General features: G+C 41.7%; 1 protein-coding gene across 7 annotated transcripts in view; it reads right to left on the bottom strand.

Annotated features, from left to right (window-relative positions):
* The window catches only part of Runx2 (runt-related transcription factor 2), a 287714-nt gene that overhangs the window by 152832 nt on the left and 109552 nt on the right, over positions 1-25330 (bottom strand). The window lies entirely within an intron of this gene.

The raw sequence follows: 25330 nt of genomic DNA, 5'->3' as shown, positions 1-25330 counted from the left end.
GACAAGATGGAGGTAGGAGAGGGGACAGTTTCACAAAATCAAAGACATACTGTGCTAGTCTTCTGAAACTTATTCTCTACCTAGAACTTAATATCAAAACATTTCTTCTAGTAAGTCTAACTCCTGGTTTTTAAGATTCAGCTGAAATGCCTGGTCTTCCATATAACCTTCTCTCCACTCCTTATAGGAAAGTAAAACTGCATTTGAACTTTCCTCTTACTTTAGATGCCACTTTCCTGGGCCCTTTCTTATTTTCTATCACCTTCTGTTGCCCAATCACAGTCATTACCATCCATGCCTTCTCTCTCGTAGATTAAGTTTCTTTCTGGCCATATAATAGGTCAGAGATGACTAGGTCATCTCCTAATTCCCAGGGTGTTTTTTAAAAATTAATTGTGATATGAATATATACCAACTCCCCAAGATCTATGCAATTATGATATATTGCAAACATATACTAACTCAAAAAAAAAAGAAAAGAAGTAAAAGTATGCATGGTAGGTACCCAGTAATTGTTTGTCAAATAAACAAATGATTGAATCTAGAATGTGGGTCGGTGATTATAGGAGTTGATAAGCTAGCAACCATTTTATCTAGTGAAACATAGGCTCACTACAAAAACACAGGAGGCAAAAGAAGCCTTCTCAACCACTTAGTCACGGGATAGCTTGTCTTCTTCCTCTCATATAGAAAAGAAGAGCTGGATTTAAGGTCTGGTAAGTACTCTCTGAGTGTTGGATGCTCAAGGAAACATTTCAACTTCCTAGCAGTACCAATAGCCAGACTGAGCTCTACAGATTCTGTTAAGATTCCAGCCTCATTAACAGACATGCACAAATATCAACGGTTTGCTTATATTCCTCCTACAGCAAAGACTAAACAGGAAGACTACTCCCCCCAAAGAGATAAAATCCACAATGACTCATCACCATGCACACTCTACACACACCATGTACCTCAATGCATGCATATAACTTAAAGTCATTTAATGTATTTACTTAAGCTAGTTCATCCCAAAATATTCCCTGGTCATTATACAAACTGCACTCTTACTCCACCTGTCATTCTAACCCAGCTATCTCTGGGGCTGTGACAAATTGCTAGTGCAGAAGAAGATGTTACACAGCCACTGATGCTGGGCAGAGGGAAAAATAGCCAAGCCAAGAGAATCTGCTCTAAGGGTTTGGACAGAGAGAACGCCTTTATCCTGACCTTAAGCTATGTTTCCAGTGTTGACAAACCATGGATTCAGGGCAACAAAATCCCTTGGCCCGGAGAATAATTTCAACATTTCTTCCTGAAGGGCTGTGTTTCTGCAGCTGAGCCTGCTTTTTCCCAAAGCCCTTCAACCTGGTCACAGCAACAGCATTTGTGAAAATGGGCAAGGAAATGCCTGACTTTCACAACGATGCCCATGATGAAAACTCGACATTCATTCTTACACATATGTGGCTCCTTTTAAGAACTCCTGACTCAAAATTTCAGAGGGAAGTGGCCCTGTAATAACATCTCTTTGGAGAATAGTGCCATATGGTTTTAACAGAGGTTTATTTCCTGAACCCAAAGAGGGCTGCTGATTCTCAATCCAAGGAAAATAATTATGCAGACAATTTCACTCTATTACTTTCAGTGAAACCCATTCTGTGTGGTCTGCTTTGCCTGGTGACACCTTGAGAGGAGACATTAAGCCATTTTTATGTACCATACCATTAATGTATGAAATACAAGGGAAATTTCCTTGAAGATTAGCACCTGTCATCCTGCTTAATAAGGCACCACTGCCCCCACCTTTGACTCCGAATGTCACCTCTTTCACTGGGTCAAGGAAAAGACCAGAGATGAGCAGGACTTCCATATAAGTTACAACTAATTATCAGTGAAATATTAAGTCAAATACATACACAAATACACAGAGAGAGAAAACGAGAAATACTGCATCTCCCAAAGTCAACAGCACTGCTGGGAAATTACTGCAGACACGATTGACAGGTAGAAGGACCAGGAAGGGTGGAGCTGGGGGGCAGTTGGGGAGCCACTCCCTTGTATAAATTCTAGCAACACTCGACTACTAACCTTAAAATAATCAAGAGAAAATAAAATCCCTTTTGCACAAAGGCTCAACAACACAAATGCTGTAAAAATAAAGGTTTAAACCAAAGAACACAGCTATTAAACAGTGCTTTCAAAGAAGACCACCCTTTAAGCCTAAGAACATTCCCTTAAGAACAGAATACATGAATTCATGCCAGGTTGCCCCTGAATCTGAATTTTATTACAGCAGTTGCCTATGAAATGAACTGATTCTCCCTTTCAGGCTATTAAATGTCATTGAGTTTTAAAATGAACCAGTGAGAACTGTTTTTTATTTTGCCAGGACATTTGGCACATGGCAGAAAGATTCTCTTTTCTTCCCTTGAGATCTCTACCTTCTTTCCCATACCCACCCACCTCTCTGAGTCAATAGAGGAGCAGCCCCCCCGCAAAAATGTTTCTCTAGATGTTTGCAGCAGTTTCACTAAACTGAATTTTTAAAAATTGTTCTTTTTTTAAAAAAGGGACAAAGATTGTTAGGAGAGCAGCATCAGGCCCCCAAGGTCAAAGCAGGAACCAGATAGAAGCAGGCACAGTTTTAACCACAGGCAGGCCCGAAGGCTGCGCCGCGGCTGTTTTCTTTAGACTGCCTAAAGGTCCTGCCAAGAAGCAGACGGATGCTGCTGAAAGAATATCTTCCACAGCTGGGCATCTGGGTTCTGTGACAGACAGCCCTGCTCCTGTGTGTGTGGCCTGTAGAACACACCGGAAGCTCAGGAGGCTGTGCTTGGCAGAACAGGAGAAAACCTACCAGCACTTTTCTGAGGAGAAGGGAGCATAATTCCAACAGCAGAGACATCTGACGGAAACTCTGCCTTTGTTGCTGGTACCTGGGCTGAAACTGTGCCTGCTTACTGGCCGGGTACAGAAATCCCCCTGCTCATTTTCACTTCCAGTAATACTTTTCCATCTAGTTTTTGCACCAGCCAACACTAAGGCTTTTTGGTTGTTAACAATCCAGGGAATGTTTAAATAAAAAACAAACTGAAAATCTTGAAAGTTCTTAAAAAACAGAAACAACTGGAAATGGCCTAGCCATGCATGACAGCTATATTGCCAAACACGTATCGGTTGAATTTTGTTAAATCAAAAAAAAATTTTTTTTCTTCTTACCTTCATTTATCACATTTGTTTTCTTAAAACATTAGAAATACCAAAGTTTAACTTCTACAGTTTACAGGCTAAAACAAAAACAGCTAAAAACAAGAACAGAGCTCTGTTAAAGAAAGAAACCACCCTCTGCTATGTGCCATTCCAAGAAACAGAGGCCAACAGAGGAACAGCAGAGAAGCCTGGAAAATTCACCATTAATAAGCAAGACCTGGCTGCCAATCTTAGTGAAATAATAGGACATCATCTTCTCAACTACAGTATTTTACATAATTTAAATAGCTTTAGAGACTAGGAGTATAGCTCAGTGAACAAGCACTTGCTTCGGGTGCAAAGGCTCTGGGTTCAGTCTCCACTACCACAAAAATTAAAGATAAATAAATACATTGAAGAGGGAAAAGTACAGGGACTGCTTGGGTTATGGACAGAAGAAAAATAATGTGTACAAAACACTCTGCTTTTTAAGAATTTAAAAATAGAACAACTCTGCTTTATATTCATAAATGTCATGCAAACACCAGCACTCTGTAAGGAAGCCATACACACTTCTAACAACCAGGAACTCATTTGTTCTGGACTTGCTTCTAATGTAACAAATCTGGTAAAGCCGATGGACGGTAACCACCATCCCAAACTGAAAAGTTGAGGCACTTTTACTAAAAAGAATGGGAGGAAATTTAGAAGTAATCTCCCACCCCCACTCCTGCTTGATCAGATGGCTCCCACGTTGGACTTTTTTTCATGCTTGGCTCTAACGGCAAAACTGGAAACTTCCATCATCACAATTATCAGGACACCATTACAACTTAAACTTTTGTTAAATCTCAAAATTTAGGACCTGAATCTCCAGAGCCTAAAAAAGTCTCCCTGAGCCAAGGTAGTAGAAAGAGCAGGTCAAAGTGAATCAGTTTCATTTCTGTGGAAATTTTCTGTCCTCCCAAAAGCCAGTTTTGAGCTACCAAATGTAGGAGCCACAGAATTTGGGGCATGTCTTCAAACAGCTGTACAACTTGAGCATCCTTAATCTGAAAATCTCAAATCTCAAATGCTTGGAAATCTGAAATCCCCCCAGAATTTCCAAACTCTCTGAGTGTCCACATGATACTTGAAGTTTCTGATTTTGGAGTATTTTCAGATTTCAGATTTTCAGAACAGGAACTGCTAAAGTCTATACAAATTTCCCAAAGCCAACAAACTCCAAAATCCTGAAAAACCTCTGGCCCCAAACATTTCACATAAAGGACAGTGATCTGTGTTGCAAAGGGAAATGGGAGAAGGGAGACATTTTAATGCCCAACCTAGGTGGTATCCCAGGAAGAAAGCTCACTGAGACAAGTATTTTCGTCATCAGGAAAAGGACGATCTGATTAAAATTGAATTTTAGACTCCGAAGGAAGCCAAAATTGGTGGTATTCTCATCTGTATCATTTATGTGATATCTACACATACTTCTAATCTCCTTCAGCAGGTATTTCCAAGCTTCCTGGCTCTATTAAAATCCCTGAAGGCAGACCCCATCTTTGTACTCTATGGCGTCTCTCAAACTGCAAGAAGAGCTGGTTTTTAATTGAGTGAATCGTCCAAAGTCTGGGCTTTTTTCTATCAAGCTGGGGTCTGGCCAAGGCTCAAATGCATCTGAGACAAGAAATGGAAGGCAAGTAACGAAAATCAGTCATGTCATTTGCCCATATCATTTTCTTGCATCACTTTACACGGTCTCCATAGTCAAAAACAAATACTTCCTACCTCAGGAAAAAAAGAAGTATAAAGAGCCGTTAAGTTGCTCGTCATCATAGACAATAACAAGGTTTCCGTTGATCAGCACCTATGGCTTAACTATTTAATCCATGAAAACCAACCACGTAAACTGTTCATTGCCAGAATGCTGCAGTTGGATTGACAGAAAAAATAATACCTACTTTTCCAGTGGCAGGGGTGGTGTGCAGTAGCTTAAATGTGTTTTTCATTGCTGAAGGGGTCTGATTTCTTTCATACGGATATTGTTAGGAGGCTGAGGATTGGTGATGGAGTTAAGCTGACAGAAAATGAAACCATGGCAGGAAAGACTGCACAAATGCTCATGCTCCTCTAGTTAGAGATGAAAGGTGGGTGGAGTGAGCAGTGGGCTTCCCTAGCTCGTGTCATCGGAGAGGATGCTCAAAAAAGTTGAAAGCTTTCCATTCTTGGAAATCTCACTTGCTTTTAGACTCTATGTGTTAGAAGGAGATCTTGAGGGAATTACCCAGAGTGGTTTTGAGGTTTCTGAGTAAAGGGGGAAAACAGGGAAATTGCACAGGCATTCTGATTGACTTCAAAGTTGATTTTATCTGTACATTTCAGAAGTGAATAGAAAAAGAGACATTTTATCCACATAGTTTCTACAATGTTTAAATGCTGGTTTAATTTTGCACCAAACTACTGCTATTGATACAGAAGGATCTTATCTTTAATGATAATTCCAGCGAATGCATATTTGTAAATGTAGGTACAGGGTAAACCAGAGACCTACAGACTTTCTGCGTGCCTTTCTTAGATTAATTTATACAAAAGGAGGTTTTAAATGTTAAAATCAGAACCAACTTTTCCTTTTGCTTTTCTACAAATATTCTTTTTTAAATTATCCATTCATGTATTCAATAAAATCCATCTGCTTTGTGTGCGAGGCACTTTGCTAGAAAACACAGGGAGTGTAACCTTTTAAAATGTGTGTTCTGTATCCTTTAAGGACTATGCAAACCAGTAGGTAAGGAAATAGCTGCACAAAAATAACCAGCACAGAGCAGTATTTTCAAGATTGGTAAAGTGCTACAGCCAGAGTCCTGCAAGGCTTTGGACAGACAGACGTCATTCCTGAAGGAAACCTTAGTGGGGTTTGTGCCATTTGGGCTAGAGAGGTAAGGTTTCAGAAGAGTAAGGTTTCAAAGGTGGAAATGGAAGAAGCATATTCCAAGCAAAAGGCACAGCAGGAGGAGAGATATACATGCAACAAGGAAAGGGCCAGGCGTGCTCAGGAACCAAGGGCAGAGCAGCCAGGGCAAGGTGAGGTGTTTGGCTAGCACAGATCCTCTGAACCCCTGTGGGAGTTCTGGGACCTTGGGGACACAATCTGGCTTCTGACTGGATTGGGGTGCACAGCTGTTATCTGGTGAGTCCAGGATAAGGACACTAGTTGTCCTGCAGTGTGTGGGGAAGTCCTACAAAATGAAAACTTTTCTACCTTGTTCATTACTTTGGAGAAAACACACCAGACACTCGGAAAGATGAACTATAATAACCTGAGCCTAGAACCTAGCTCCACTTAAATATAAAGAGTTTTCGGTCTAGGTTTTAACCTATTGGATTTTCTAGGAGTAAAATGAGAAAGCAAGGGAAGAACCCATTTTGTATTGTTAGGAACAAAATTCTTTGATTCAGAATTCATTGAGAAGAATCTTTTACAACAGGAATGTCACTCTCGGTACACACCTGATCATTCTCAGTGTATAGCTATCACACTCCAGGTGGCCCTACACACACACACACACACACACACACACACACACACACACGCAAGAGCTGGCTAGCTCATTATGTTTCCCAGCATATTCTTCTCAACTGTTTAAACAATTTAAATGTCATTTTGCTTCAAGTGAAGTTTCCTTTATTTTTCTTTTCTACTGTAACCATGACATTATATTGATATTGGTAAAAATGGGGTGGATACATATAAGAAACCCATGGGCCTCATATCAGGATAGAAAAAGGAGACTGTTGAATATTGGATTCAGAAAGATGCCAGCTCTAATCTATTTAAGAGCCACTGGACTAGAGTGTATGTAGGAAAGTGGCTAAACATGCAAAGGTAAGATGAAGCTAAGGGACACAGAGAGAGAAGCCTGTGACTGGTGGGGAACATGGGGGCAGGACATCCCTGGGAAATTCCCAGTGTGAACTCCTCATGGTGACAGAATCGGCACTGGGCCTTGAGAAGACTGAGTTTCAGCACTGTGTAAAGAGAACCGCAAGGGGAAAGAGACTCGTAGCTGCAATAATCATTAGTAATCCTGACTTATCACTACCATTCTCTATGTTGCAGTAAGGAAGGGATGGATTTTACAGGCACATGATATTTGAAGACCAACAGAGCTTTTTGGCATTCATTCCAGGGATAAGCTAGAAGGGAAAATTGAAGATGTTTGGTGAGGATGAAGGTGAAACTCATAAAATCAAGGTGACAGCTCACAGGACACTGCCTTAGGCAAGAAGAGAGGGAAGCCATGTCCACAACTTTCCGTGGTGTCCTCTTGTAAGAGGAAAGTGGGAGGTCTGGAAGATAAAAGAAAGGAGCAAGGCAAGAAGAAGGAATTAGGACAGGAAGCACAGCTGGAAACAGATAAGGTCATCCACAGGGTTACGGTCTGCAGCGAGAACCAAGATGAGAGGTCTGCCTGAGGGACATGTGGGCCAGTGCCAGCCACCTTGGGGACAGTACTCTCAGCTAAGCTGGGGGAATGGAAGCCAGACTGCAAGCGATGAGTGGGTGGGCAAGGAGCAAATGGAGGTGGCAGGTCTGATCTTTCTAGACGCCTGGTGGTTAGAAGGGAAATAAGGTATCAGCTCAAAACAGTAATAAAGAAAAGGTACTTTTAGGAAGGTAAATGTGACCAAATAAATAATAAAACACGGCAGGGATCATTCGGAACCTTCCTTCTCTATCAAGTGAATAAACTGAACCAAGGTCACCTTTGTTACAACTCTAAGATTCCATGATGAGCTGTTCAGGTGTACAAATTATATAGGTTGGAAATAAAGCACTTCTAACAAAATTCCATTTTGTGGAAAGAGGATTTCTCTCTCCATGAGATAAAGAGAGGGGAAAGATACAGCTTTTTACTCCTACTAGACTCCTACCTAAATAATACCTGAAGGGCTCACCCAGGTCACCTGTAAAGAGAAGCCAGGGCCACACCAGCTACTCTTCCAAATGGGCACATAAGAGACCACTGCCCAGCCAGATGTGTCTCAGCCCAGAGAGCTCAGCCTTGGACCATCAAGCTGGAGTCTAACCCCAGCTCCGCAACTCACTGGTGGGAGGAATGGAGCGTTTCACTTAACTTCCCCAGACTTTGTGCCCTTTGCATTTACGCTGCCTTTACCCTGGCACACAGAGTTATCACAAATCCTATGTAGTGTCAAGGAGTATTGTTGATATTCTTAGCATTCAAGATGAGAGATACTGTAGCACATAATTTTCCTAAGGTCCTGTAGATACCAAAGATAAATTTCTAAATTAAAAACCTGTGACCACATCAACTAGATCAGGCTGCTCAGATGATTTTGCTGAGCAATGTCTTTGAAAGACCCTCACAGGTTACAAGAGGAAGTTTGTAACCTGTGTTACAAAACTCCAGGAAGTTTGGAGTTTTCCAAGTATCTATGACATGCCCACAGGAAATATGTCAGCTAGGACTTATACAAATGTCCTAGCACATGTCACTGGGTGAATTGTAAGGAACTTCAGTGCAAACAAAAGCGCATCACATTTAAACGCTAAAGCATCTCCCCAACTTATAAACATTTATCTCCCAAGGCACAAAGGCTAAATCTTATGTCCTCGAGAATCAGCGTCATTCCCTTTAGTTTCCTTGTTTTGAAAGCAGCCCTGTGTTCTAGACAAACGTTCCGGATACTTAGGAGGCTACACAATCCCACAATGCACTGTGAGGCATTGTGATTCATCCCCTGCACAGGCTGTGTCCAGACAACTTAAAAAATAATGCTAAAGCTGACGAAGGCACGGATAGGGTCTGTGGTGACCTGAGTGACCACCTTTGGCATAACCAATGACAGGGGGATGTTCACGAGGGCAAAATGAGAAAAGTGAGTGTGCAGCCATACAGACTTTGAAAGAGGAAATCCCTCTGTTTCTCAAAGAAAGCAGGTATTGGATAATGCCGATCCACTGGCCTAAACTGGTTTTTCCAGCTCTGAAGAAAGCAAAGTAAAGGCCGCAACAATCTGGTTTCAGGCAGCTCGTGCCACCCAAGGGCCACCGCATAGGTGGCTTTTGAGAACTGACATTTCTCAAAATGAAATGAAGGATCTGTATTTCATTTTTCATTTTTCTCATGTCATCATCCTAATCCACAAAGAGGAGGAAAAGTTGTTTCTATTTAGGGTATGCTTCTTGAGTTTAGCAAGCACCTAACAGTCGACTCACTCATTTGAAACTTGCTGTTAACTGTGACCTAACAAACATTGTGATGGGTCTTGCACATTCCGGTAAGGGCAGAGTGTGATACAGAGAGAACCTACAGAGGACCAGTTGGGAGCCAAACCACCTCTGATTTTGAACACAATCCACAGTGAGTTTAAACCACTGTCTAGTTTGATGCCACAAATTAACAAAGATAGAAAACTTCCCAGTGTGTGTGTGTGTGTGTGTGTGTGTGTGTGTGTGTGTCTGTGCGTGTTCTGGGACAGAGCAAAGATCTGGATGTAAATACCTCTCTGTACTACCTCAAAACAGTATGAATCACTTGAGAAGAATAAGAAATAAGCTGAGAAGAATAAGAAATAAGCTGAGATACCCTAAGAAATAATGACTCGTTCCAGGGAAAAGTAAACTGAAAAAAAAGGAACAAAAATAGGAAGTGGAAGAATTATTTCTTTTGCTTTTAAATAAATGTCTGCACTGTGGTATAGATATCTTTGTTTAATACTATGCTACTTATACTAAGAAAAGTCCATCTGTATTTTTTTTGTTTTCTAAGCATTTTCTTTTTAAAATTTTATTAGTGTACACTAGTTACACAGAATAATGGGGTTCACTTTGCATATCCGTACATGCATGTAATATACTTGGATTATTTTCACCCTCCTGGTCCATCAACTTTAATTCTACTGATAAGACAAAAGCCAGAGGTAAAAAAAAAAAGTCAAGATTAATGTTGGAAAAAATTTGTCTCTCTAGCTGGAAAAGAAATATTTCCCTTTTTAAAAATAATATGAACACTTAAACTGCCTTAATAATAGCAGCCTATTAGCATATAATCTACCTTATAGAATTACATTAATATTTCATGTCTTACTCAATTCACTCACGTTTAACATGCCCGAGGATGATATAAATGCTTCCTTGTATGGATTCCGCCTCTGGCTTCTATATGAGAAGATTTTATTTCTACAGGACAGTAATGGTCTGCATTTTGTTTCCATTGTAAAGTATCAGCATGAATTTTATTTCCTATGCTTACAGAACCAGAAAGAAAGAAGTGAGTCAGGAACCACAGCACTTGGTAAAGATTTCTTTTCAGCAGCAGCCGCTGATCAATACTGAGTGGAAAGAGAAACTGGCTTGTGGCATGCTCCCGGTGCCAGTGTGTGTGCCCTTTCTGTAAATGTAAATGGGGACATGGCGCCTCCAGTTCTGGCCAGGCAATGCTGGTCAGGTTGCACAAGCAACCTGCTCCCTTCCTTATACAAACACAGGGAGACGACTTCACTCCATGCTACACAGAAAGGATGGTAACTGGTGACGCTTTCCAGACATCAAAACTAACTTGTAGCCGATGCCCATTTGCTTAAGTTTCAGTCGAGTTCCAATTATTTGCTCGGAAAGGGAAATGTTTACTTTTGTACACATTTTGGTTTCAACCTCCAAAACCATTGCAAGAAATTAATCTTACCACGGAACATCTGCTTTCAAACCCAAACCAAGTCCATCATTTTAATGACATCAATTACAAATATATTTTACTGTATTAAAAAAAAAACTCTATTATAAGTAGAGGCACACTGTCACCACATACATCATTAAAACCAGAGTCATAGCCTTGATGAATTATTCAAAACCATGGTTCACAAATTAATGGGCACTCATCGTTTCATGCTCAAAGTTACTTTTTAGTCAATATAAGAACTCATTTATGCATGCACGTGTTTATTGTCTCCTAAATCTCCAGGTACAATGCTACATGGTTGTCCACAAATACCTATAAAGGCCACCAATGTCAAGGAAAAACTGTTATACCCCATTAGCTCGAGGCCAAATGAATGACAAGAGACCACCATTCCCTTCTTACTCTCTCAGTAAGGATCTAGCATTTTCACAGGATTAGAAGTAGAAACACAGGTTACTTTGCATTTTGACATAAGTTGCTACAGGACACTTCACTGATTCTAAATCCTTTTGTGTATTAGAATCAATTTCCCAAGGTGCCAGAAACAGAACCTTTTCCTCTCTCTTTTTTTTTTTAACCTTTGCTCCTTGATGTTTTCTTTGTCTTGTTTTTTACTTTGATTATTTACTTGATGAGTGTCGCATGAAAGGCATGACAGTCCTGGCTTCCCTCGGAACATTTTCAAGGTTATTCAAGCTGTATTGTCAATCACTTTTTAAAAATTAATATTACTAGTTTTGTTAAATATTATTAATTCATTCAGCCAACTGTGTGAATGGCAAAGAAAACACGCAAAATCTCCCACAAAACAAAAAAGAGAAATGTAAGCCTAGTTCCATCCCGGTTTGGCTTCCTCCCACACATTTCCGGCCATTAAGAGTGTTATAGTAGCTGGATGTGGTTGTGGATGCGTGTGATCCCAGCCCTCTAGGTGGCTGAGACAGGAGTATTGCAGATTTAAGCCTAGCCTGGCCAATTTAGCAAGGTCTTGTATTAAAAAATAGAAATGTAAAACAGCTGGAGAGGTAACCCTCAATTCAATCTCCAGTACCTTTAAAAGAAAAAAGTGTTATAGTTCTTGCTCAGAAAAAGAGTTCCCAGAGGAATGACAAAACGTGTTGACAGATGACCTAGGACTCGTTTTAGGAGCATTTCCTCTTCTTACTGTACTTCTTTCCCACTTGCTTTCTCCGTGATGCCAACATTGCCCTCAGTGGCACATAAACTTCTCACTGACTCCCATCACTGCTCCTTGCTCCCCACATCTTCCTCCTACTTGGTTTTTCCTGCTTCTCCCACAAAATACCACTCCAGACTTCGCCTACACTGGAACTCCAGACTCATGGTCTCAACAGTGCCACCTAATAGCCTAGTAATTACCCTGCTGTCTCCTCAGAACCACATTTTAATCCCTTAAAAGGAGAATTTTGTGTCTCATTTTCCAAACTGTATGCAGTTGGCATAGTTATCGGAGGATACAGTGTTTTGATATTGAAAATGGAAAAGCATAATGGGTATGAACATAAAACAATATACAAACACCTATAAACATCAGAAGCCCTTGTGGAAAGAACCCAAACGAAAATAAATGAAAGACAGAGTCGGGGTGGGGAAGGAAGATGGTATGTGGGATTTTAACTCAAGAAATCTGGATGGAAATGGGACAGGATAACATTACATAGAAAAGGGAAAGGGGGAATTAATCAGGAGAGGGGAAGGGAAGAGCTACGTAGTCCAGGATTTAGGTTACTCGATTTTAGAAACCAAGGGACGTCGTGCCAGCAGCTCCCCCATCTCAAACCAGAAGCATGAGCGACGCCGCAGCTCTGAAATTTGAAGGTGTGAGGAGTTTCTCCAGCATTTCTAGGTCATTCCTTATGCCAATTCTTTCCTCCTGCCGTATATGAGTGTTACTTAAAATGAGATCTATGCTTAACTGGAAACTGTTAACAATCTGTTTCTCAGATATTTCTGATGGGAATTTTTTTTTTTCTAGAGAGTGCAAAACAACCAAGTTATTTTTTTGTTGGCTTCATGTACTGAGTTGACAAGAAAGGTTAGAAATGAAGGAGGTCATGCTGTATTTCCCAGGTGACACACTTGGGGCAGAATGCATGCATACTTTTAAGTTTCCATACTTGATTCCTTAGCAAGCTAACATTTCTTTCCAATTTTTCAGTTACAAAAGTGACATAAGCACTTGTAGGTAGTTTCATGAAGAATTGAAGATGGTGATAATACTCAGGACGGTCTACAAGTTATATCAGTTCTCGTTTTTAAATTCATATCCCACAACATAGCCTCCTGTCTAGGCTGTCTTCTTCCCAGGAAACACACTTTAGAACCACTTGTCCCACCACCACGGAGCTAAACCTCCGGGGCTGATGGGGCCTCTGATCCTTCTCCTCTGTCACAGGCCTCCCCAGCTAAGTCTCACTGCCTTGCTCATTTCTCCCGCATTGTTCTGTGGGGTGGACACACTACTTCATGGATGCTGCTTCTCTTCTTCCCCTTCAATTAGCATCCTTGACGTTAAAAATCCGACACTAATGACTGTTTCCATTTGTAAATGTTTTGAACGAAAAATAACAATTCAAATTACACTTCTAGATAGACTTCATAGCTTAAAACAAAGCATTTGTGAAACAGGATGATTCTTTTTATTTTCAGATATTCTTATGACCCAACCATGTTACAGTTTTCTGTTTGTTTGTTTGTTTAATTTGTTCTGTGTAGTACCAGGTATTGAACCCAGGGCTTATACACTGAACTACCTCCCCAGCCTTTTTTATTTTTTATTTTGAGACAAGATTTTCCCAAGTTGCTAAGTAGCCTAGGCTGGGTTCAAACTTGGAATTCTCCTGCCTCAACCTCCTCAGAGTTCTGGGACGACAGGGGTGTGCTCAGCTAGTTTTCCTGATTTTCTGAGTCTTTTTTTTGCTATTTTTGAGACAAGTTCTCACTATGCAGTTCAGGCTGGCCTGGAGCTCACTTTGTAGCCTAGGCTGGCCTCAAACTCACAACGATCCTCCTGCCTCAGCCTCCCGGGTACTGGGATTACAGACATGCACCACCACGCCCAGCTGATTTTCTGAGTCTTGAGTCTATACTCTACTGTCTTTCATGTTTCTAGGACTCCAGAAGGAGAAAGGGTATTATCTGACCTTGGGTCTTCCACTTACCTGTCTATCTCCTACAGAGAGGAGCAAGATAAAAAAAGAACCTCTCTATCTACTCACCGGGCAACCCCCTTCCTGCAGCCTCTTCCTATCCTCAGTAATCAACCAGCTGGCTACACAGCAGCAGCAACTTCTTCCCGCACATGCTCTTCTCCTTTCATCCCCCTGTTGCCTTGTCCTCAATCAGAACACGAGAGAACAAACACCACCGATACCTAACTCCCAAAATTGATTTAAGTTGGAACAAACACCACCTACACCTCACTTTTGCAAAATAAATATAAATAAATAAATCTACGTATACAAACTGGTTCATTTCCAGCTACAGCGATCTGAAATCATCTTGGCTCGGGGAACTTAGTAATACTTTTGACATTTGTCTTTAAGTTCTCAACTGTAAATCTCAATTCTCAACTTTGATTTGAGTCATAACCATTTTTGAGTATGAAGTGAGCCACAGAGATGTGTGGCCCCCGGCAAGTCCCGCCGAGTCTCAAGCCTCCGTTCTCACTTGTGTGATGATGCCGTCTCTGCCTGCTTCATGGGGTGGTTGTGAAAACATGATGTTAATGCAGACTTTGAAAACCACACAAATGCAGAACACACGATTTGCTCAAAGGCTGGCCATAGGGCAAGTCACAGCATCCTGGCATAGGACACACAAGGCCACTCCAAAGGGTGACACCAAGAGATGGGAACTTTCAAGAGGAGACACATGCGACCGTCTGAGTAGGACTGTGATGCCCAGTGCAGTGTGCTCTTATTTATGGGACACGCCAAACATCTGGAAGGCACCCAAAAAATGACAAAGACGAAAGGAAAAAGAGACAGAAAGGAAAGCAAAGAGGAGAGTGGACAGTTCATGTAAACTACACTCTGAGGCACACAGGCAGACTGGGAATTGAATAACCCAATGGTCAGTAATATTTTTAGAGGAATGAGAAAAGATTTCTTTAAACCAACTTTTGTAAACTAATTTTCACAATTATCGGACAGATTTACCACTCTAAGATGAAAAACCAGTTTAGGAGATGAAAAATTTGTGGAATAAAAAGTATGTATGGATAGATATGCAGACACACAAATTTGCACTTTTAAAAAACACAAAAAGGAATTACATTAAACTATCAAGTGAGATTATGTTTGATGTTGTGTTTCAAGTTACTTTTACTTTCTTCTTTATGTTTTGTTACTTTTCTCGTTGCTGTGAGGAAATACCCAACACCCAACGTTAAAGGGGAAAAGGTTTATTTAGCTCACAGTCTGTACAGGTTTCAGTCCATAATAGGCTGGCTCCAAGGCTGGGTGGCACATGGCAGAAGGGGCAACAGTTCATGGTGGCAGAAAACAGCAAAAGGGGGAAACAAGCCTCTTTCCGCCCCTTTTATCTTACCCAGACTGCTGGGATTAGGGCGGTGCCAATTCAACCAGTGGAGTGATCCGGCAGTCACTCAGTCTAATCCCAGCACCTTTAATCCCAGCATTACACTACAAATCAATCACAAACTCTAGATTCAGCTACCTCTGAAAAAGCCCCATTTAAAAGTGCATGAGGCTTTGGAGGGACATCTAGACACAAACTATAACATGCTTTGTGAATTTTCTGAAATTTTTACAAAAAATGTTTTGTAAGTAGTAGTGAAGTGCTATTTAAAATGCCATTAGAAACAACCCTGGAAGCATTGAACAACAGAAATACGCCTTTCTTAGCAGTCCCACAATTTTATATCTCACCGAAACAGAACTCTTTCCCCATCTAATCTAAATTACCAAAAATAAAAGTACTACTCCTTCTCTACAAGGGCAGAGTATTTATCTATGATGATGTTAAAAACTAACCAGAAAAAAGCAAATCCTACAAATTAGGTGATGGTATTCATTTCTTGAGACGAACAATTTCCCTAAGAAGAAAAGGTGGCACAGTAAACATAAGCAAAGCCCAGAGCCCAATTATAAAGGTGCATTGCGGATTGTCACCTGAGATTCTACGCTGCTACCCTTGACCTTATGCTTCACCCAAGAACCAAGGACACACAAAATACCCTCAAGTGATATCTGAGCAGATAAATTACTTTAGACCTGTCTTAACCTTTGATACATTTGAAGTCCTATAAAATCTCCCCCTGGGATATTCTAGCTGTGGAAACAGTGCTGACCGAAAATCAGAAGAGCAGAGATGACTTTCCCACTGTGAAGGATGGGACCAGCCAGCATGACCTCTTGAGCCTCAATTCCCTCATTCTAACAGAGACATTATTGGATATAGAGCACCAACCACAGACCCTCATGAACTAACAGACGTTAGTTTTCACCCTCTTTAATGCCCCACTGAAAACACACTTGCAATTGGATGGATGTTTCAGTCAGCGCTGAAATCCACTTTCCAAATGTCCTCAGGAACTCCCCCTCCACCAGCTTCTTAAAAAGTTGGTGCTGGAGCTGGAACCCAGAGCTCCCCCAAAAGCTGGGCAGTGCTCTAACACCCAGCAGCACTGAGGCCTGCTTGGTGTCGGGCAGAGAAGTGGCCCTGCTCTGCTCAGGAAGTAGATCTGGTGACTCACAGAGTCAAGGACACAGTCTCAAAGGCACACGAAGAGGGGACATGACACCTGGGGCCAGGGGACCAAAAGCTCTATGAGATAGATGACTGAGAGTCACATGCTTGGCATAAACCTTTTAAGTTATCAGAAACAAGCTAGGAAACACGCTTATTTTTTCCCACAAACTATGCTCTTTGTGTCCACATACACTGCAAATAATGCTAGACACTGTTTTAGCCTATTTGCCAATGACCTTTCAAGCTAAGACTCTCTAAGTGATTTCATACGCTCCTAACATTCAAAGGTCCTGTGGCTGATCAGACAAGGTACAAATGTTTGCTCAATTCATACAGAAGTAAAGGACCTAAATATGTTCTTAAAGCTGATTTTCTTTCCTAAAGTCAACTTATTTTGACAGCCAAGATCACCAAGAACAAAAGGCTATAAATACCAGCTAGAGGGGCTAGGGATTTAGCTCAGCAGCACAGCACCTGCCTGGCAAGCACAAGGTCGTGAGTTCAATTCCCAGTACTGGAAAAAAAACCAACATTAGAATATTGCTAGCATACAATTATTATCAATGAAAAATAAAAGGTTTTTGAAAAAAAGAATTTCACTGACTTGCTCCAACTACTTTGTAAATCATGTAGAGGTCTTTGGATTCAAGATCCCACTATAGAAATGATAACATTCTTAAGCAGTTTTTCAAAATAACTTACAAACCATAAACCTTCCAACAGCCTAGCTAAAATGTGGAAGAAACCGTGTGTCTGCATGTGAAAACTCTGAGTATCAATCCCAAGTATGGGCCAGGAGCAAAACACAGCTGCAGTTCAGCTTCGAGAGTTCTTTGCAGTAGTAAAGAAAACAAAAAACAGATTTATTTAAATTGCAATTTATTCAAATCTAGAAAGGAATGGAAGGAGACATTTATAATTTAGCTAGAGGCACCACCTATTCCTTCAAACCCAAGGATTTCTCTGCTCCTCATAAAAGTTTTTATTTACAGCTCTAACTGACTCACTCTGTTGGGTCCTTAGCATACAAGTGCTCAGCAAAAGTGGTAATAACTAGAGGCATCTATCTAGATCATCAAATTTCCTGCCTTTGGTCAGTTTGTGCCACAAATCTCATGCCAGAAAAACCTACATTTCATCTTTCACTGTCAGATTTTTTTTTCCAACTCAGTTGCAAATTTTTATATACTTATATTCAGGTTCTGAGAAGAGAACAAAAAAGCGGTGACTCCTCAGCCCATCAGGGGTTCTCCATTGGTGTGAATGACCATGGGAAGCACACCCGCTGCAAAAACAGATGCTGGGAGTTCAGAAAAGTAGATGCTTTGGCGGCGGGGGGCAGGTTGGGTGTTCATCTTGCAAAGTCTCATTCTAGTTTCTCTTTCCACCAGGGAACTAGATAGTCCTGGGGTAAGCAAATAGGTGAGGCGTCCTTCCTCAAAGAGGGTACCCGATAAACTTCCTGTGTTACTCAGCCAACTCTACCTGGCTCTACCCAAGCATTGTTGTGCCAGGACTCACAGAACTCAGAACCAATGTGAAATGCAGAGAAAAGAGGCAGAAATGTGCTCTATAAAAATAAGACAGGCATGCATCGTGCATCTCGGACCATCTATGCCTTCTTAGGAATCAAAAAATCTCCTGGCCCCCGAAACTCTCCTTGCTAAGTCTGATCTGTGCCATCAATACCGAGAGTTCTGTAAATACCCACAGAGAGCTCACACAGGGGTCCCCTGAGACATGGTCATACCACGGAGTCTACCCTGAGACCCTGTCTAAATCACCCCCTTACATTCCTTTTGAGTCTTGGGACTGTCACAAAAGCCTCTGTCCTTGATTGTACTTTAGAAGCTGTGCAGACATACATCCGACCCTCAACAACATCCCAGCAGCTCTCACTGTCATTTATCAGGGCTCTTACAGAAAGGAGGCAGGTGCAGAAGTCTTCTAGTTAGAGGGCCTTGGGGAAGAAGAGATAAGCAGCCTTCATGAGTCTTCTGTTGCTTCAGATAAACCAATACATAATCAGTTTCACGTATTATTCCAAAACTGTGTTTGACTTGTAGCACTTCAAAGAGACTGCAGAAATCACACAGCATCTGCCCCTCCACTGTCCCTCCAGAGTAGTGGAGAGATTTCGCTTGTGACAGAGGTGGAACCAAGGTTCCTTTGCATAAAGATTGACAACATGAGCAACCAAGCTTCTCTTCAGCTGGTTTTCCTCCCAATTTACCACATCTTTGGCCTCTAGAGCAGGATAGATGGGGCATGAATCTCCTTTAAGTTGCCTCAGGCAATTATAGTTTTTAAGAATTCTTAGAAGGGGTTTTGAAAATAAATGATTTGGGAGTGAGGGGTGGGACAGACTCAGCTATACAAATCACAAAAAGGACTAAATAAAGACCCAACGTGCCAAGGCCACTAAGAAAATGCCACCACCAAGGAAGAAAGGAGGGCAGTGAGAGGAAGTGGGTTGTGACTTCTGACGCAGCCAGAGGCTGCGGGTGGCTCTCCAATGGTGACGACACTTTGGAAAGGTGAGGCTGAGTGGCTCAAGGGTCTAAATGTGCTTAATGATCCACACTGCCCGAGTTATTCTGGGAGGAAAGAAAAACATGTTTTCTGAGTACTTTTCCTTCCCCTGGCCTTGCACCGCACCCACTGAACCTTCTTCCCAGTTGTGTCACCTGTTACTGCAAAGTCTTTTTCTTTTGGTCTCTTGGATTATTTTCTTCCTTTACAGAAAACTGTATCCACTTAGTTCAACACAAAGAATCCATCTGAGAACTGTGCATGTGTGTGTGTGTGTGTGTGTGTGTGCGTGCACATGCACACCTTGGGTTTTCAGTGAACCACCCTGAGTAAGGAAAGAAACCACCTGCAGAGATGCTAATTTATTATTACAAAAGTACCTCTGAAAGGTATTTAATGTGCACAAGAGTGGATTAAGGAATAGACCTAAAAAATAAAAGCTGTGGTACTTAGCTTCTCTGAAAAAGGTTAACCCAGCAAGCAAGACTCTGCTTCCTGCAGTCCTAACTTTTGCATGAATGAAGATTTCCGTTTTCAGAAACAAATCCTGCTTGTTTCTTCTCTCCCTCCTCCTGGGTGACAATGAATTCCTTGAGGGTAATTTTTGGGTCGCATCTCTCAAGCTCCAGGTTGCACAAATGTCACCTCGCAATGTTTTTAATTTCTCCCAAAGAACACACTTTCTAAAGCCCTACCTTTTTATCTGGTATGTACAAGTCAAATAAACCTAGATTTTCCTAACAATAAAACCCTCTCCATCCTCCTAAATTCTTCATAATTTATCTATTCTGCTTACCATAGCAACTTTCGATTGTATAACAAATCTGTTCCTCTTTTCGGTGGTATTTTTCCCAATTAAAGATTGTAATGGCCATTGAAGCAAGACAAATTACCCTCATCATTTATGTCTCAAACCTCTGTGATTCTGAGCTTCAGAATTATAATGGGAAACAGAAATCATGCCTTTGATTTTCAAAGGAGAAAGGTAGCGCTTTGCTATGCTTGGGATGAGCACGCAGAAAATTGCTAAGATGGAAGGGATTTGAAAAGCCCGCCTTGACTCAGGCCCTCAGCCCTCAGTAACCCACTTTACTTCTTTCTTATTGTCAAGAAGTTCTTCTTTAAATCTAACCTAAATCCATCGTGCTTCTTCTTTCTCTGATTTCACCAGAAACAAAACAGCTGGCCACCATACATAGCTTAATAACTCTCATAATTTCAAAGTCTGTTATTAAGTCATCTTTCAGTCTCCTTTTCTTGAAGCCAAATAATCTCAAGTCTTTCAACTTATACTTATAGGTTCAATTTTACAATCCTTTAATCATCATCAATGCTCTTTGCTAAACATTCGGAAGGATTCCACGTTGCTCTTATGTTTGGAAACCCAGCTCACCTTTGGAATTGCTTCTCATTGTCCATAAAAGCCCAAGATTTTAGTGCATTACACACAAATCCTAGGAGAATCCACCTGAATAGGTAACTTACTGCTTTGGTTGGGTTATTTTCAGGACAAGCCTTCTCCTATGGCTCCTTTTCTAAGAAAAACTTATTCTTCAGGGCCCGGGATTTGTACTGAGGCCAGTTGCATTGAGCCACCCCTCAACTTTTCCAGTCCATACTCCTCCCTGACCTCTTCAAGGTCCTCTTCAATCTGCCTGGCCTCCTAGTTTGGATTTTGGGATCTTCTATTATAAAATTACCACCCAGCTAAGCTGACCAGATTCATTTCTTTAAACTGAGTTGTTAAGAGAAAATGGCCTCAAATGTGACATCCTTTGCAGATAACATCTGTGAACGGCCTGTCCTCAAAGCTTTACCTCCAAGAAGAATCACAAGCATGCATGAGAATAATAGGAGGCTTGAGGGCAGTGGGGATTGCCTGGGAGAATCCTTAGCTATTTCCCAAAAGAGGAGTCACACCAGCCTTGAGCAGGATTATCAAACACGCACCTTTGAGGGTGTGATCCTAATCTATCCTTTTTGCAAACTTTTCCTCTTTTTGCAAGTATTCAGGCATTGCCAATGCCCTCTCTTCTACGGAAATTGGATGTTAGATTCTGATACTGATTATATCAGGTCTTTGCACACCACGTGCACTTTTACCTTGTTGTTTCCTTCTGACTTGGCTGCCAGCTTGCTTCTCACTCCGAAGTCTGTGTGGGATGTTATCTCCTCTGAGAGGCCTTCCCTGGATCACTCTAGAACAGGCTCCTTTCTGTCCCCTGCAGCCCCATTACTGTTTATTACAACACCAGTCCCTTTAATAGCACTTATCACAATTTACAATTAGAGGCCTTTGTAGATAAATGTCTGCTTAATCCTCTCTTGTCTGTCTTCCCTACAGAATGCTGGCTGTTCAAAGGCACAGACCTGCTGTCTTGCTTTGTATGCCTGGCACCTGGCAAACAGTAAAGCTCATGGTCCAGAATAGCTTTTTGAATGAATTAACATTCCCACTGCTGGAAATATTTACATTTTGAAATGCATATCTAAGGGTCACAGAAAAAGCTCTGGCAGCTATGATAAAGGCCTGATGTTTTAGTGGTGGGAAGGGTAGGAGGTAAGGATCTCTCTCTGATCATGAAATCTCACATCCCAGGCAGGACCCGGTCTTCCCACCACTGAGCCTTCCATTATTGGGAAATCACATCACCAAGCCCTTCATCATCTTCTCCAGGCAGTTATTCTTTCATCAGTTCCCTCTCCTCTCAGCTGCTATGCTGCCATGAAGTCTGCAGCATGCCATCTCCTTCTGATGTTATTTCCTCCCTGCTGTCACCCTCACAAAAGTCCTAGCACTACCACAGGAAGATGCGCAGGGGGGTACACCGCATGGCATTAGTAATCTTGGGAGTTATAGACGACCTTTTTTTCCTCTTTTAATTTTTATTTTCTGATTTTTGGGGGCCACCCATGCAACGTGTCTGCATTTTCTATTTGTGTAATTTTTTTAAAGTTAACTTTTTCCCCTCAAGAACTAACTTTATGATATTGTTATTCAAAGTGAGATTCTACTGAGGGTTAACGTCTACAATTTGTGAGTTTCATCTCACAAAATTCAGTGTTTCCAGCTGTTGGCTACACTTTCATCTTAATGCATTCAATGCTCACTCCACAAACATATATATTACAAATTCATGTGCGCCATGTGCCAGGCCTTCTATCTTGGACTTATTTACCATTTAGCAAGGTTACTACATCACTACTGGTAGGCACACTTGTCACATAACACTGCTTCTCAACACCCACCAGAAGAAACCTCCATACCAGAAGTCTCCACAGCTTTAATGATGAAGGCATCAGGGAGTTTTAGTAGTAAATAATGGAACCAAAAGAGAACTGGGGCCCTTGCCTATCTTTATGTTTCTGCCTACCTGTGGAATGACACAGGGCAAATAAGTTTTCAGGCACGTGTGTTTCAGTTTATCTACCTGTTAAGTGCACAATGCCTGTTTGGAACTCTTTGGCAGAAAGGTGCTATATAATTACCATTTGGTACTGAAGCTGCCCTTGTGAGTGCCAAGACCTTTATGATCATTCCTTAGCAGTTACTCTCAGCTACTCTGTGAAGCTATCTTCATGTCTATTTCCATTTAAATGATGGGGAAACCCAACTGAAGAAGAGTTTAGCGATTAGCTTAAGGTCATTAAGATGGCACCGAGGTCTCATAAAAGACTTTCCAAGTCTTCCACTTGCCTTAACCATGCGCAAACCCACATCTTAAATACAAACCACCCTGAAAGATGAATGCCCTGCCATACTACTCTGCCACAGTCCTCATGGTACAATATGCTGTCACTTGTCCTCACAGGGTGGAGTGAATGGTGAAAAGGTGAAAGAGAAACCAAAGCTCTAGAATTAGTAACCCAGACTTCACACTCACCCTGCTTTTTAGTGTATGCATCTACAGTTCTACTTGCTTCCTGTAGAACCACCTTCATTTAGTACCTTCATAATCTCCTTGCAGGGCCTGTGTTTTTCTGCTAATAATTCCCAAGGCCAATCCAAAAGAGACAAGGAGACCAGCTTAAGTCATCCTGAGAATCCCCCAAAACAACAAAACTACACACAAGCATTTTCACCCAGGTTTCCACTCAAGAAAATTAACTTGAGGAAGGGAAAAGAGGAAAAAAAAGGAGGAGAAGAAGAAGAAGGAAGAGGAGGAGGAAGAGGAGATGGAGAAGAAGGATGAGGAGGAGAAGAAGGAGGAGGAGATGGAGAAGGAGGATGAGGAGGAGAAGGGGGAAGAGGAGAAGGAGAAGGATGAGGAGAAGGAGGAGAAGATGAAGAAGGAAGAGGAGGAGAAGGAGGAGGGGAAGGGGAAGGAGGAAGAAGAAGAAAGAGAAAGAGAAGGAGAAGAAGAAGGAGGACAAGGAGGAGGAGAAGGAGGAGAAGAAGAAGGAGGAGGAGGAGAAGGCAAAGAAGGAGAAGAAGGAGAAGAAGGAGAAGAAGGAGAAGGAGGAGAAGGAGGAGAAGGAGAAGAAGGAGAAGAAGGAGAAGGAGGAGAAGGAGGAGAAGGAGAAGAAGGAGAAGGAGGAGAAGGAGGAGAAGGAGAAGAAATGCATGGCCCAGAGAGTGCATTTCCAGTCTGAGGGCTGATGGAAATGCAGAGAGGACCGGCAAACTCCAATGTCAGCTGACCTCCTCCCCACCTGCCACTTCAGCTCAACTCCAACAAGAGGCACACGTACCAGACTGGGTCACACAACATCTGACCAGGGACAGTTCTCCTCCAGATTTTGGTATCTGGGCTCTCTTAAACCATGTCCCTCTGTTCCATACATTTATTTACTTATCTCTGCCTCCTTCAGTTCATTTACCATATAAAACAAGAAGCATCTTTTGTTCTGAGTCCTGCACTCTCACTAAAATGACAGAAAACGTGTGTGCACCAACATGTAAGGATTGCTGCTCAGGTTGATTAATGAGATGAGCTCCAAGGATCAAATATAATGCTAGAGTTCTTTAGGGAAAATTTGGATAGAAGGTTCTAAAACATCGGAGGGCCTGCCCCAGGCCAGACTGTGAAGTGGGGTATTTCACTTTTCGTTCCTTCCTTTCCCCTCCCACTTTCTTCCCACTCACTGGCCCTGGACTCTTCGAGTTCCCCATGAGGACAGGCGCTAAGGTTCACTTTCCTTCCTCCTCATCCTCCAGGAATATCTATCTGTCCTGTGTTCTGTGCCCTGAAGCGCTACTCCAGGTAACCCAATAACAAAGACCTGAAAGTCCTTCCATAGGGGAATGGCTAACAGTGTGGTGTTCAGATTCCAGCAATCCAATGCCCACGAACGCAAACACTTGCAGGAGCAAAGGCTGAGCATTCACTACAAACAAGGTCTCACCGAAGCAACTTACCCAAGGACCTGTATCAAGAAAAAGGAAACTGAGCCCAGAAGGAAGAAACGAGGTAAGAGAAGGAATGGCCAGCCAATAAATCAGTAAATACAAAGAGTAAATGTAAAATAAGCACCCACAGTTTAAAGTATCTGCTAATGACTAATCACAAAATATACAAAGAGGATAAATTAAAACATCAGATGTCAGGAGAAAGAAAGTGATTGCAGTTTAATATGACATTCTCCTAGGGGCAGACATTATGACTAATTCCATTATGCTAAATATCCATGTTAAAGTGGCAAAGAAATTAAGTGATGATTTTGAAAGCTATCACAGATCTAGAACAAAACTTGATAAGGAATTAGTCTACGAAAGGGGAAATTTTGCAAAAGGAAGAAATATATAATATAGAAACCCCCAGCTCACCTCACCTTCAAACTGTAAAACCCTGCACTCTTAATGGTACACCAGGCCTGGAAAGCTCTGGAACCACACTGCTATACACAGCTGACCTGCGGCAAAATTGATGTTTGAAGCTGGCAACCTTGCTGGCTTCGGTAGCAAAGACCCAGCACACTGTGTGTGACTCGATATTTACTTTCTGGTACCCAGATCTTCATTGATCTCTCTACTCCTCTTTATTTCCTAAAACCTGCTCCCAGAAAAGGATTCTACACCACTTATTTTCACCTTAGTAGGAATGTAAGTCTGAGTTACATTTGCCAGAGATGCTGGTTTAAGCCTTCATCCTCAATTTTAGAGGAGTGCTTTGGTCTATTAGCAAACAGATTCTATCCACATGCACAGTACTGGGGAAGCTTTCAGAGGCACAGAGAGCCCTGCACTACCTAAGTACCAC

The sequence above is a fragment of the Chinchilla lanigera genome, unplaced genomic scaffold (assembly GCF_000276665.1).
Source record: "Chinchilla lanigera isolate Chin_1 unplaced genomic scaffold, ChiLan1.0 scaffold00036, whole genome shotgun sequence".
Taxonomy (NCBI): domain Eukaryota; kingdom Metazoa; phylum Chordata; class Mammalia; order Rodentia; family Chinchillidae; genus Chinchilla; species Chinchilla lanigera.
The sequence above is the reverse complement of the archived record's forward strand: the minus strand, read 5'-3'. Positions and strand labels throughout refer to the sequence as shown.